A 15,824-nucleotide genomic window follows, 5' to 3' on the forward strand; every position below is an offset into this window, starting at 1 on the left:
GTTATAGGAAAATGTCCTAATATGTTACAAACTTGAAATATGTGCAACTGTGCCCCATGTAACTAAAAAAAATCCTCAAGTAAGTGTCTCCACATTTGAACCATTATATTTTGTCTTTAATAGAATAAGAATTAGATTTTTTTTAATGAGAAAGCCTGTTAATTTTTTTAAAATATTGTTATAACAAGCACTTTAACATATACATCATAGAAGCTGTCTTGGGTTTTTCATTTTTTAAAATATATTTAAATATGGCTTTTCATGCCATTTTCTTTACAAATAAAACTGAGATTAACACTCTTTGCCATTTTATTGCTCTGGTCTCCTTATTAACCCTGAATATCAATAAACTATGAAGAGGCAGTGAAATTAAAACAATATGAGGAGTAGTCATTGTATTGCAAATCAAAACTATGTATCACACCTCATATATGTTGCTAAGTAATATGATCAAGGGCATACACTACTGGTCAAGGTTCAGAGTAAACATACATATATACAGGGGCGGCTAGGTGGCGCAGTGGATAAAGCACCAGCCCTGGAGTCAGGAGTACCTAGGTTCAAATCCGGTCTCAGACACTTAATAATTACCTAGCTGTGTGGCATTGGGCAAGCCACTTAACCCCATTTGCCTTACAAAAACCTAAAAAAAATACATATATAATACATATATCTATGCATTTTGTTTTCATATATGTAACATATGCATATGTGTGTATATCCATAGAAACCATTTGAAATTTGTCTTAAAAGAAGAAGCCCTATCCCAATTCCTCAAGTTGCTCTACTATCACTATGTTAATGGGATTAAGGCTATCTATCACATGACCTAATTCAGTTTTATGCCATTTATAGCTGTAAAAACAGTTATTTTCCTTATTCACAGATATAGATCATCTAAAGAGAGGGAGCCTATGAACCCCTTGAACCAAAGGTTCTTTCAAGAATTTTGAATGGGGAGTATTTTTTTAACCATTTTTCTTATTCAGGTATATAAATAAATAATAGATGTAGTGATATGGAAGATGCAATGAAAATGATTTGGTTCAAAATTTTATTTTCATGGTTTTATTTTATTTTTTGTCTAATTCATTTTATATTTTTTCAGTTATATTAATTAAGTACATAATATATGCATGGGATTATTAAATGTTGTACATACAAAGGCAGAAGCAATCCTTGCCTTCAACTAGCTTATGTTCTACTGGGGGGATTAATATATATAGATAGGTATATTTCAAGGTAATTTTAAGAGTAATAAATAACATTAAAATAAAGGTGAAAGCTGGAGATCAAAAAAGACTTCAAATATGTGGCATCTGAGTTTTCATGTAAGAGACAAAGAGGAAAAGAAAGTACATTTCAAAAAATGGTAAACCTTTATCTTTGGCAAAGAATTAGAAGATAGCAGACTATAAAATTTGGGCACAGCTATAGGACAGTTGGACTGAAATGAAGAATGCTTAAAGAAAAATTGTTGTTGTCCTTTGTGCTCAATTATGCTCAAAGAGAACCAAAATGACATCACTATGTCAGGGTCAAGGTACAGTGTGTCTGACTGGGACTGATCAGATCACTACAAACTTAGAAGGCTCTAATACTCAGGCACAAATAGCCTATATGAATGCTTGGAATGAAGATGTCTCTAAATTTTGTACATCTCACATTTCTTTTGAACTATTGCCATTCTTCTTTGCTCATAGAGCACAGCCCCTTCTTTGATGCAGGTTCACTATGTCGGCAGTCCAGTGCCAGTGTCGCCCATGTCTCTCAATTCTAAAGTTCTTCAGACTTTGAAAGTGTCATTGTGGGGCGGCTAGGTGGCGCAGTGGATACAGCACCGTCCCTGGAGTCAGGAGGATCTGGGTTCTATTCGGATCTCAGACACTTAATAATTACCTAGCTGTGTGGCCTTGGGTAAGCCACTTAACCCCATTCGCCTTGCAAAATCGTAAAAAAAAAAAAAAAAAAAAGTGTGTCATTGTATTGCTTCCTCTGACCTCTATATAAATGCTTGTCTTTGTATAAGTTCTTCATAAAAGAATCAGGCAAATGTATATTTGGCATTTGAACAATATGACCAGCAGAGTACTACTCTACTGCAGTAGATTTTGAATACTTAGCAGTTCAGTTTGATAAAGGACCTCAATGACTAGTACCTTATCATGCCAAGATACCCATCCTAAGTCAACTCAAATGGAAGCGATTCAGTATCCTGTCCAGGAATCACAGGCATTTGTTGAGATCAGCACAAAAGTACTATTGACCTTTGGATTGATAGGTAAACTAATACCTTTTCTCTCCCACACTTGGCATTTAGAGCTACCCAAACACTGAGATAACTCTAGCAATAATACATAATCAACCTCATCAATTATGTGTAAATCCCTGGAAAGTATATTGCTAAAATTAAATGAATTTATTGAAACATTCAGAATTTTTCCATTTACTGTAACCAACGGTTCCATTCCACATATGGAAGGTGTGGTGCTGACTGGTAGAGAACCTTGGTTTTTTTGATATTGTCTGGCCAAAATTAGTATAAGCAGTAGAGAATCTATACATACATACTCTGTTGCATCTCAACCTCAAGCTACACTAAGTGCACAGTCATGTATGAACAAAAGTCATGCACCTACTCTCCCTTTACTTTTGTCTTATAGTCTTTCAAATTATAATTTACTGTCAGAGTGGTAGCTGACCTTGATGCCTTTTTCATACTCATTGAAAGCATTTGACATCCCTGAAAATATGCTAAAAAATATAAAAGCAAGCACACTTCATTCCATTACTGATTGGAAAAGCACAAGAACATCATTATTCAGAAGGCAAGCAAGTATACCATCATGAACCTAGTTTACAGTAGTAATGAGCTTCTCTAAGCAACCAAATTTGGCCATGATCTTTCCTATGTCCTCACAACCAACAGTATCAAAGGCCTTCATTATATTTATCAATATTGTGTGTACACAGTATTCTGTTCCTGGCATTTCTCCAGGACTTGTCAGGCAACAAACAAACCTTTTTGATGATTCTTTGACCCTTTTGAAGCTGCACTAGCTTCAATGAAAGATCATAATATTAAGGAGGGCTCTGCCAAGATTCTTGCCAACAATGATTGAGACCCTCTCCTTTCCCTGATTATTGTCACAATACAACCTTTCCCTTTCCTTTACAGAAATAAACAATGGAGGTATCATTGAAGCCCTCTTGCCATATAAACTGGAAGGTTTCAGTAAGCATTTCTATGATCAAAGCACCCCCTATCTTGTAAATCTCAGCTGGAATTGAATCCGTACCAGAAACTTTGCCACATAAGAGGAATCTGATGGTATTCTTCAGCTGGAATTTCATCTAGAGAGGGCAGCTAGGTTGTGCAGTAGATAGAGCACTAGCCTTGGAGTCAGGATGATGGGAGTTCAAATCCAGCCTCAGATAAATGATGCTTACTAGCAGTGTGACCTTAGGCAGGTAACAACCCTGACTGCCTCACAATGAGCATCATCTCTAGTCCTGATTCATATCTGGACACTGGACTCAGGTGACACTGGAGAAGAAAATGAGGCTGGTGAGTTATCACCCTGATGTCATTGTCTTTGGGAATGAAGAATAAAACAGTGTAAAAAGGGATTAACAGGGGTGGCTAGGTGGTGTAGTGAAGAAAGCACCATCCCTGGAGTCAGGAGTACCTGGGTTCAAATCCGGTTTCAGACACGTAATTACCTAGCTGTGTGGCCTTGGGCACGCCACTTAACCCCGCTTGCCTTGCAAAGACCTAAAAAAAAAAAAAAAGATTAACTTCACCTGAGATGTCAATGGCTTCAGCCCTGGTTAATAATGGTCTTTTGAGAACATTATAGAAGTGTTCAGCCCATCTCGTCAGGATCCTATCTTTATCACTAATCAGTGTGGTTTCATATATGATCTTTGACCCATAAATAAGCCTTCAGGGCATCATAAAAGTGATTTGGATTGTTACTATTATGTAATACTGAATTTCATCTGCCTTCTAAGTCAAGAATTCTGCATCTAAGCTTCACTTGCACCTTATTTTTGATGGAGTTAAATGCCTTCTTAGAGACAAACTATTATGCTGGCAAACCCTGTCGAGTTCTTGTTTTTTGTTTAGCCACTTCTAAATTTTCCCAGCATTTTTGTCAAATCAATCTTGATGTTCGTAAATGTTATGGCCCAAATGAGTAAATGCAGTGCTGTATATCAAATCTTTGAAAACTGCTCACCTTTTTTTGCTCCAATGTTGCCAACCATGTGTTGCTTCACTTTCCCTCCAAATTAGCAACAAGCTACTCATATACAAGAAGTACTCTAAACTGTTGACATTAAGTCTTCTGGTAGTCATCTTGCCTTGGAGTCACTTCTTTTGTTCAATGTGAATTATGTAGCTTGGAGAGTCTAAGTCTGAGATCAGTCCCATACTCTACACCACACGTTGCCTTCATCATCCTCACATTCTGTCTCTTTTCCTTACAAAAATATAATCTATTAAATGCCAGTGTTTGTTTTAAGGATGTATCCATGAAGCCTTATTGTGTATAGGTAAACGGAAGATAGTGTTGGTGATGAGAAGTCATGAGATGTACAAGTATATGGGAGTAAGTGATCATTGCCATTGTTATTTCTAACTACATTCCTCCTAAGGTCTTCATGCCATATCTGATAGCCTGTGCCTATTCTGCCATTAAAGTCACCCAGAATTACAAGCTTGTCCTCTTTTCGTACATTGATGTTGAGAGTCTCCAGGTCTTCATAAAATTTTTCTTTGATTTCATCATAATTTGTCATGGTGGCAGCATACCCACTGATGATAGTGGCATGGTGTTTTCCTCTATCATTTTCTCCTGTCATTTTCTCCTTTTAGTAGGCATAGAAACTTATACTAAATTAGTTTTGATTGCAAAACCCACAGACCAACTTCAAAATACTCCTCATTACTAGAGTCAATACAGAAATATGTGTATTCAGCTCCAACTTCGGTAGTCTGGCCTTCATTCGCCAACCTTGTTTCACTCAAGGCTACTATTTGGATGTGATACCTGCTGAATTCTCTCACAAAAAGAACTGTTCATCTTTCAGGACTTATGGATTTTGTGTTGTCCATAAGTATGCACATATTCCATATGCCAATGGTGAGTGGAATCATATTTGCCAAAGGTTTTGTACATTTTTTGTGCTTTGATTACAGGGTAGGATCACCATCTGCAGATCAGGGCTAGTTAGGTGAAGCAAACAACTGTTAGGGCATTTTTTTCTAGACCCTTCATCATGCCAGGAGGCGTGCTCAGATACCCGTAGGGCTACCAAATCTCACTTTAACTTTAGTTCAGTTACTGAGTGTCCTGGACAACCTGTGTGCAAGGTTGTAAATATAGGGTCCACTATATCCACACCTGTTGCTTCATTGCTTACCCATCACCTCAGGACTTCAAGGTAGAGAAAAATAATAGCATGACATAGTGATGACTTGCCTCAACATAAATTGAATATAAGTGAGACAGAGCTGTGCAAAGTCTTCAACTTCACTCTTCCAGACTCTTCAAAAGTTCAGTGGCAAGACAAGTCAGTATGACCAATGCTAACCTAGAATGCTATGGATAATCTTGGCATCTTTGATGTCTAACCAAGCTCTAAGCATTCCACAGCACCTGACTCCACTTTCTTCTGGCCCATTGAAACAAATTGTTTGCATCTACCTATTCCACTTGGGAAGTCTTTATATATTGGGAACAGGCACCCCTCCCCAACTCACAGGTTTGAGGCTCCTTCAACCTTGTTTAACCTGTCTGCTGAAATGAGTTTACTAGGGTGTGGCTTATGCATATACTACAACTTCCTGTAGCCATGAGACAGACTTGGATGGGCCTAAAAAAGGCTCTGCAAGTCCTTACAACAGAGGTTCTAGTGTTGCCTGAATATCCCATACACCCCAGTAATATGTAATACGAAAATGTGAAAAGGTATGCTAGATCGTAAAGGACTTCATATGCAAGGATGTTTATATTTTATTCTGTGATTATGAAAAGTTTAAGAGACATAATTTCTGTATATTAATATAGATTAATTATATTATCTATATCATCCATAATCTAGCCATAAATAAGAAAAGGATAGTCATTTAACTTTCTCTTGTATACCAAAGATAAATCATAGGCTTATATACCTTGGAAAAGTGGGTGTTACCTACAGGTGGCAACAATTAATGAATAAATAGTATAATGAGAAGGGAACCTATCCTAATGAGGGACTGAAGGATGTGACTTTGATTATGTCATTGTTGTTTTGTCCTTCATTCTCTAAGAAAACTATGACATCAGGGAGCTGATGCCACGACAAGCAAGAGAATTGGATTTGAGTGAGAAGGGTGCTTTGCAAAGTCACTAGTCTAACTTTCTCCTTCAGAGCCATCAGGGTTCAGTGGCCAGATACGAATCAGGCTGACTGGAGATGGTTCTGGATGATGATGGCACTCTTATTTTCAGACAACCCACCACCCTCAAACAATCCAGACAAAGGAACTACCCCCAACCCAAGTTTTCCTAAAAAGAACTCAGCAGACTGGAATTTAACTGGATTAGATGATCTTTGAATGGTTCTCTAATTGGGCAGGGTAACAGTTCCATCTATATGGCCTACTTGAGGTAAACATTTGAGCAAGGTCAGTAATGTCCTTAAAAATTGGTTGTGTTAGGGGCTGCTAGGTGGCGTAGTGGATAAAGCACTGGCTTTGGAGTCATAATTACCTAGCTGTGTGGCCTTGGGCAAGCCACTTAACCCCATGTGCCTTGTAAAAACCTAAAAAAAAAAAAACTGGTTGTATTAACCTACAGTAACTTTTATCACTATTTATTATTTATTTTATACATTTCTGAATGAGAAAATAAAAATAAAATTTACTCTCAATTGTTACTAATATAAATTTTTTATTTCAATTCTAAAAGCAATGGGAAAATTTATAAATAGTCTGATTATGTACAAAAAGTTTTCAAAAGAGCTATCTAAAATAATACTCCAAATTGCTAATAAAATCTGAAGTATTTTCAGTGAAAATCTCTATTTTTCCAAACAAAATAAAATTCAACAGCTAGTAACAAGGAAAGGATATTCAGTGACAATTTCACATTAATTCAGCTTTCTTGTGTTGGTTCATGATTAGAAATCTTAGGAAGCTAGAGCTTCTGGTAGTCTTTTCTATTCAGGCAATTAGGAAGTCACATCAATAACATGAGCCAATCAAGTTTCAAGGAAAATACCTCTAATTAGTCTAACCTTGGTGAATGAAGTAGGGTCTTGGATATAGCTAGTCTAGCCTAAGAGTCAGAGTCTTAGTGAATATTGTTCCTATTTTTATTTTCATACCTATCTGGTACAATTGAGAAAAGACAAAATGGCAAATGTTGATAGAGTTGTTGGGAAGATAGGCAAACTAATACACTATTAGAGCTATGAATTCTTCCTACTGTTCTAGAAAATAATCTGAAATATTTAAAGTATACTTCAATAATCACCAAACTTTAAATCTCTTTTAAACCAGTAACACCACTTTTAGCAAGGTGCTCAAAACAAGGGGAAGTTTTATGTGTGTTTTTGTGTGAATGACTATGGATGGATGGATGGATGGGGACTTAATTATTTTGTTGTTGTTCAGGTATGTATGACTCTGTGATGTCATTTGATATTTTCTTGGCTAAGATACTGGAGTGATTTGACATTTACTTCTCCAATTCATTTTATAGCTGAAGAAACTGAGGCCAACAGGGTACAGTGACTTGCCCAGAGTCACACAGCTACTGTGTCTAAGGTCAGATTTGAATTCAAGAAGATAAGTCTTCCTGACCTCCAAATCCGGCACTATTCACCTAGTTGGCTATGTATGTATGTATGTATTATATGTCATGTATTATGCATGTATTTCTTTATACACACATAACTGTTTTGTGTGCATATATAGTCACATGCATGATATAAAATATATAATATACAAATACATATCCATGTAACTATAGGATGTGTATGTATGTGTGTATGTGTGTGTGTGTGTGTGTATGTGTGTGTGTGTGCACATACTGGAAATAAAGTGGGTAATCATTAATTGGGGCATATTGTTCAATCATTTTTCAGTTATGTCTAACTCTTCATGACCACATTTGTGGTTTTCTTGAATAAGATACTGAAGTAGTTTGCCATCAGTGTATTTTATGAATAAAGAAACTGAGACACACAGGTTTAAGTGACTTACCCAGGATTACATAGTAAGTGTCTGAATCTGGATTTGAACTCAGGTCTTCCTGACTCCAGGCCAAATTGTGATGAATGGATATAATGGAATATCATTGTGCTTCAAGAAATGACAGTGTGTTCTTATGTTTAATATAGTCACGTAGAAGATTGCAAATGGATTTCATGCAAACTTACAAAAGGATCTCAAATTACCTCTTCAATAAAACATCATAATAGGGGGCAGGTAGCTGGCACTGTGGATAGAGCACCAGCCCTGAAGTCAGGAAGATCTGAGTTCAGATCTAGCCTCAGACACTTAATAATTACCTAGCTGTGTGATCTTGGGCAAGTAACTTAACCCTATTGCCTTGCAAAAAAAACAAAAAAAAAATAACAAAAAAAAACTCAGAAAAAGCTTCCAGATCAAAGAAAAACATTCTATGAGCAGTCTGAGAGAGTTCAAGTGTGAAGAACGACAGAATCATGCAAAAGCTGGATATTACTTAAGAGAAAATCCAGGAGATTTGGAGTTAAAAGAATAAATAACTTAGAATGTGATGGACTTTACCAAAGTTAATATTTTCATTGAAAATATAACAAATATGTCAGAAATCAAGTATACATTTATATAATGTGTGTATGTATATCTATATCTCTATATATCTATTTTTTTATTTTTTTTTAGGTTTGGTTTTTTTTTGCAAGGCAATTGGGGTTAAGTGGCTTGCCCAAGGACACACAGCTAGGTAATTATTAAGTGGCTGAGACCGGATTTGAACCCAGGTACTCCTTACTCCAGGGAACTGTGCTTTATCCACTGTGCCACCTAACCGCCCCTCTATATGTCTATATCTATATCTATATCTATATCTATATCTATATCTATATCTATATCTATATCTATATCTATAACTATATCTATATCTATAACTATATATATATATATATATATATATATATATATATACATACATATCTTGGAAATGAGGCCTTTATCAAAGAAACTTGTTGGCATAGTGAAAGGAAAAGTTCAGCTCAGCTCTAGCCTACCACTTCACAATTGGATTACTAAAACTCCTTAAACAAGTAGTAAATATTATCATTATCCACTTAAGGGATTAAAGTGAAAGGATTCAGACCTTATGTGTAAGAAATTCCCAAGAAGGCAAAAGTTAAATACTAAAAATCTCAATAACAGGTTGAACTGAGTTGAAAAATGAAAGAATAAGGTTAAGGGGTGGCTAGGTGGCACAGTGGATAGAGCACTGGCCCTGGAGTCAGCAGTACCTGACTCCAGACAAATCTGCCTCAGACACTTAATAATTACCTAGCTGTGTGACCTTGGGCAAGCCACTTAACCTCACTGCCTTGCAAAAACAAAAAAGGTACAAAACTTTTCCCTAGTAACATACTTACTAAAAATTAGACTGGACCAAATGGAAATTAATGACATAAGGAGACAATAAGAACTCTTCAAACAAAATCCAAAGATTGAGAAAATGGAGGAAAATATAAAATATATATCAAATAAGAGATAACCTAAATTCATGAACAACAACAAAAAAAAACCCAGGGGTAGACGGAAGGTTTGAGCAGGTTTGACTTTGTATACCACAGATGGATTTTGGGAACTTTGTAAAGTGGCTTACAAATCTTTCTAAGAGGAGAAGGAAGTAGTGTGAAGGGCCCCCACATGGAAATCAGCCCCTCCCTCACCCAGTGGTACTGGGGTTCTGTGCTAGGGGTGCAGAGTTAAAGAAAGGGGAGTGGGATTCTTAAAAAAAAAAAAAGCAAGTTGTGCTGTGGGGAAAGAGTGAGAAGTTAGAAGAGGGAAGGTTTCCTATCCTTATGCTTTCTCCCCGGGTTGGGGGAAGGGTTGGTGGGTTGGACACATGGTGGTCTCAATCCCATCCACCATACTGTTAAGACTTGAACCCTAGACCAAGTCCACCTTCGAGCCCCATCCACCCATGGAGGGAGGGGAGAGAGGATAGACCGGTGAGAAACCTTAAAGGGAAAGAGATCGCTCCACAGGTGAGATAAACAAACCTTAAACTTAGAATGAGAATAGTGAAGAAAAGGAAGGGGGAAAAAATGCTACTTGAAATAAACAGGAGTATAGAAAAGAAAAAACATAAGAGAATAGAATTACAGGAAATAAACAATAATCTATCATAATTGTGAATATGAATGGAATAAACTCATTCAGAAAAATGGAAAATCTTAGCCAAATGGATGTGAAAACAAAATTCAACAATTTATTGCTTACAAAAAACCATTTAAAATAGGAAGCCTTACACAAGATTAAATAATGAGTTCGAGCAAAATCTATTAAGCTTGAGTTGAACATAACACAGATAACAATTATGATTTCAGACAATGTAACAGCAGAAATAAATTTCATTAAAAATGTTTTAAAAAAAAACTATCTTGCTAAAAGGTAACACAATGAATTCAATTCAATACTTACAATATACCATCACCCAATAACATAACTTCTAAATATTTAAAGGGAAAATAAAATGAATTTTTAAAATAATCAATAAAATTATAAGAGATCTTGATTTATCCTGTCCACCCCCAGATAAAGCTAATCAAACAGAAAACATTAAATAAATTAAATACCCCAATAGAATTTTAGCAATATTAAATGTGATAAACCAGCAATTACTTAATGGAAGTAAAATGGAATATACATATCTCAACTCTGCAAGGCACCCTTACAAAAGTTGATCATATTTTGGGGCACAAGAACCTCACACATAAATTATATAAAAGCAGAAATATTATTAACATCTTTATTGTTTAATGCAATTAAAACTCTATTAAAGGGCCACTGGAAAACAGTATTAAAAATCAACTAGAGATTACATAACTTAATCCAAAAGAACTATTAGATCAAAAAAAGTCTTAGAAATTACAGGTGATTTCATTAAGATAATGGCCAACAATGAGACAATATTTTGAAATTTGGGGGATGCAATCAAACCAAATCTCAAGGAAAAAATATTTCTCAACATTGTTATTTTTAAAAAATAACAGAAGATAGAAAGGAAGGAAGGAAGAAAGAAAGAAAGAAAAAGAAAGAATGGAAGGAAGGGGAAAAAAGAAAAAAGGAAAGAAAGAGAAAATATAAATGAATTAGAATGCAACTAAAAATATTAGAAAACAACAAATGTTGAAACTTCATTTAAAGTAGAATAAGCAAAATTTGTAATAAAGCATTGAATTAATAAATGAAACAGGAACTGGTTTGAAAAAATGACAATTAAGCAGATAAACTGTTAGTTAATTCAATTAAAAGGAAAAAAAAACAGTTTACCAATATAAAAAGAATCTAAATTTAAATCTAAATTTAAAAAAAAATAGAGACTCTAAACAATCCAATTGTGGAGGAAAAAATTGAACAAGTCATAAATTTCCAAAGATAAAAGCTTTAGGACCAAATGGAATTACAAATGAATTCTATTAAACATTCAAAAAGCATAACATAAATTGTTTGCAAAAATAATAAGACATTCTATCAAAATCCCTTTATGTTACAGGTATAGTCTTGATATATAAACAGAAAAATATGTAATATTTCTAATGAACAAGCATGCAAAAATTATGGATACAATATTATGAAGATGCTAAAAATATCATAAAGATTATAAACAACAATCAGGTTGAACTTATATCAGGAATTTAGAATTACTATTACATTTAGACAAACTGACTTTAATGATAAAATCAATAAAAATCATGATTAGATCAATAAAAGCAGAAGAAAAATTTTAATAAACATTTCTGTTAAAACACACATATATAAACTAGAAAACTAAGAATCAATGGACTTTTCCTTAAAATTATAAATAGTAAATACTTATATGCATATATTGGTATGTGTTTATATAAACCTAGATATACATACATATATACACATATGCACACATGTATATACATATATACATGTATGGGAAGATTTCTCATTATTTGTAATAGAAAAAAACCAGAATCTTTTCCAGCAAATTCAGGATGAAATAAAATGTCACTTCTATTTGATCTAATTCTAGAAATGCTGTAACATTAAGACAAGAAGCATAAATGGAAGCAAAAACTACACACATAAAGAAACAAAATTATCACTTTTGCTAATGATACGACAATATGGGGCAGCTAGGTAGCACAGAAGATAGAGCATTAACCCTGGAGTCAGGAAGACCTGAGTTCAAATCCATCCTTAAACATTTATGACTTAATTGTGTGACCTTGGGCAAGTCACTTAACTCCATTTCCTTGCCCAAAAAACAGTTATGATGATGTATTTAAAGAGTTCTAAAGAGTCACAAATAAAAATTAATTGACACAATAACTTCAGCAAACTTCCAGGATGTAAAAGAAATTTATACAGTTATTAGCTGTCCTAACATAATATTTCATTGACAAAAAGAATCCAACCACTGAGATAAGGGTTCACGTTTTGGTAAAATATATGAAAGAAATTAGAAATTTACACAAATATAAGTTGCAAATAGAGCAGCTAAATGGTGCAGTGGATAGAGCTCTGGCCTTGGAATCAGGAGGACAAGAGTTACAATCCATCCAGCCTCTGACACTTACTAGCTGTGACCTTGGGCAAATTACTTAAACCTGATTGCCCATCATCCAAGGTCATCTCCAGTCTTCTTGATTCATATCTGGTCATTGAACCCAGGTGACTCTGGAGGAAAAAGTGAAGCTGGTGGCCTAGCACAGCACCCCCTCACTCAAACTTAATTCATGTGTTTGTCTTGGCATCATCTCCCTGATGTCATGGTATTCTTTGAGAATGACAAACTTTTATCAAGCTCCAAATGATATGTAACCTGGATTTATACTTTTTATAAGATAACATCAGAAATTAAGGAAACATGGAAAAAATTCTATGCCAAATCTAATTTGATTATACAAAATTTAAGTTATTACCCAAGCAAACCAAATAAAATAAGGTTAAAAGAGAATTAAATAACTGAGAAAAATCTTTTACAGCAACTTTCTCTAATAAAGGTCTCATTCTTAAAATATATAAGGAACTGATTCAAATTTGTAAGAGGAAGATCTGCTCCTAAACAGTTTTCAAGGAGTCAAAAACTCAGGCTATCTATAGCCATATGAAAAAAAAATCCTCCAAATTACTGCTAATAGGAGATTATATAATAAAGCAATTCTGAGATTCTAACTCAAAAATGAAAACTATAAATGTTGGATGGGTTGTAGGAAAAACCATGAACTCATGAATTGATACAACCATTCTGGAAAATAATTTGGAATTATACACAAAAATATAATCAAACAGTGTGTGCCATTTGACTCAGATGGTCCTGTACTCTAGAGATCAAAGACAAAGAAAAAGATGAGTACAACTGGGTGGCATAGTAGATAAAGCACCGACCCTGGAGTCAGAAGGACCCGAGTTTAAATCGGCCTCAAACACTTAATAATTCCCAAGCTGTGTGATTTTGGACAAGTCACTTAATCCCATTGCCTTGAATTAAAAAAAAAAATTAAAAGAAAAAAAGAAAAAGGTTCTTCACATACAAAAATGTTTATGGAAAATCTTCAGATGGTTAAAAAAATGGAAACAAAGAAACTATCCATCAACTGAAGAATGACTCAATTAAGTGTCCCTCCATTTTTCCATAGAACTGCTGATAAAACATGCTAACCAGAATACACTAGATTCTTCTGGACTGTGCATTTTTAGGCAACTTCATTGTTCAAACCCACTTCTGGGTTGTGGTTGCAGGTCTGAGAGGAATTCTTAAGGTCCCAAGGAAGCAGGGGCTCTGAGGAGCAATAGCACTTGCAATTGCAGGAGTCCTTTTTGGGTAAGGACCAAATTGCAGACCAGGAGAGCAATGACCACATGGCATACATAGTATTCAAATTCTTAAAGGAGGAAATAGATAGTAAAACTATATTACTGTTGGATCTGAACTTTCCCATCTCAGAGGTAAATAAATCTAGCAATAAAATATTTTGTTGAAAAAGTCAAGCAGATAAATAAAATTTTGGAAAAGTTTGATATGATAGATTTCTGGAGAAAATTAAACGGGAATAGAAAGGAATATATATTTTTTCTCAGCTATCCATGGCAACTTCACAAAACCTGACTGTTTCAGAACATTAAAAACTTCACAAAAATACAGAAAAGCAGAAATATTAAATGCACCTTTTCCAGACCATAATGAAATAAAATTAATAAAGGACCATGGAAGCAAAGACTGAAAATTAATTAGAAATAATATAATTCAAAAGATGGAGTTTGTCAAAGAACAAATTATAAAAGCAACCCAAATTTCATTAAAGATAACAACAATGAAGCAACATGCCAAAATTTGTGGGATGCAGCCAAAGCAGTCCCCAAGGGAAGATTTATATATCCAAATGTTTCCCTGAATAAAAGAAAGAAAAAGTATATCAATGAATTGGGTATACAACTAAAAACACTGAAAAAGAAAAATTAATTTCCAATTCAAAACCAAAATGAAAATCCTGAAAATCAAAGGAAAAATTGAAAAAACTGAAAGTTAAAAAAAACCATTTAACTAATAAAACTAGGAACTGGTTTTATAAAACAAACAAAAAAATGCATTAACCACTGATCAAATTCTTTTTCTTTTTTTAGGTTTTTTTTTTTTTTTGCAAGGCAAATGGGGTTAAGTGGTTTGCCCAAGGCGACACAGCTAGGTAATTATTAAATGTCTAAGGCCGAAGTTGAACTCCTGTACTCCTGACTCCAGGGCCGGTGCTCTATCCACCACACCACCTAGCCACCCCATCAAATTCTTTTTTTAAAAAAAGAACACTAAATTGCCTGTATCGAAAATTTTGATAAAATGTAAATGCACTTCCAGAGAAGATGAACTAAAAAAAGGAAGAAAAAAATTCCCAAGACCAGATGAATTTACAAATGAATTCTATTGAATTTATACAAAAATAAGTCTAATAATCCATAAACAATTGAAAAAAAGGACTTCTACCAAATTCCTTTTATGGCACAAATATAGTTTTGATGCCTAAACCAGAGAAAGAAAAAATAGAAAAGGAAAATTTCCTTAATGAATATTGCTGCAAAAATTCTAAATAAAATACTAGCAAAGAGATTACAGCAATATATCACAAAGATCATACATACATTGTGATCAACTGGGATTTATACCAGATATGCTGGTTCAGTATTATGAAAGTTATAAATATAATTGACCATATCAATAACAAAACCAACAAAAGTAATATGATTATAACAATTGATGCTGAAAAAAAATTTGACAAAATGCAACATTCATTCATATTAAGAATATAAGAGGGGCGGAGCCAAGATGGCAACATGAAGGGATCCAGTCTTAGGAACTCTCTGATAAAAACTCATAAACTAAGAACTCTAACTAAACTTTCGAGAGACAGAACCCACAGAGGGACCCAGTGAGGCAGTTCTCCTACTCAAGGTAATCTGGAAAAGAGCAGAAAGGCTCTACTCCCCGGGGCTGGAGGGGCAGCCCGCCAGAGGGGTGGCCCACCAGAGCCAAAGAACTTCAGCCTCCCGGAGGCAACCCCAGGGCACTGGG

This window comes from Macrotis lagotis, chromosome 7 (genome assembly GCF_037893015.1).
Source record: "Macrotis lagotis isolate mMagLag1 chromosome 7, bilby.v1.9.chrom.fasta, whole genome shotgun sequence".
NCBI lineage: Eukaryota > Metazoa > Chordata > Mammalia > Peramelemorphia > Peramelidae > Macrotis > Macrotis lagotis.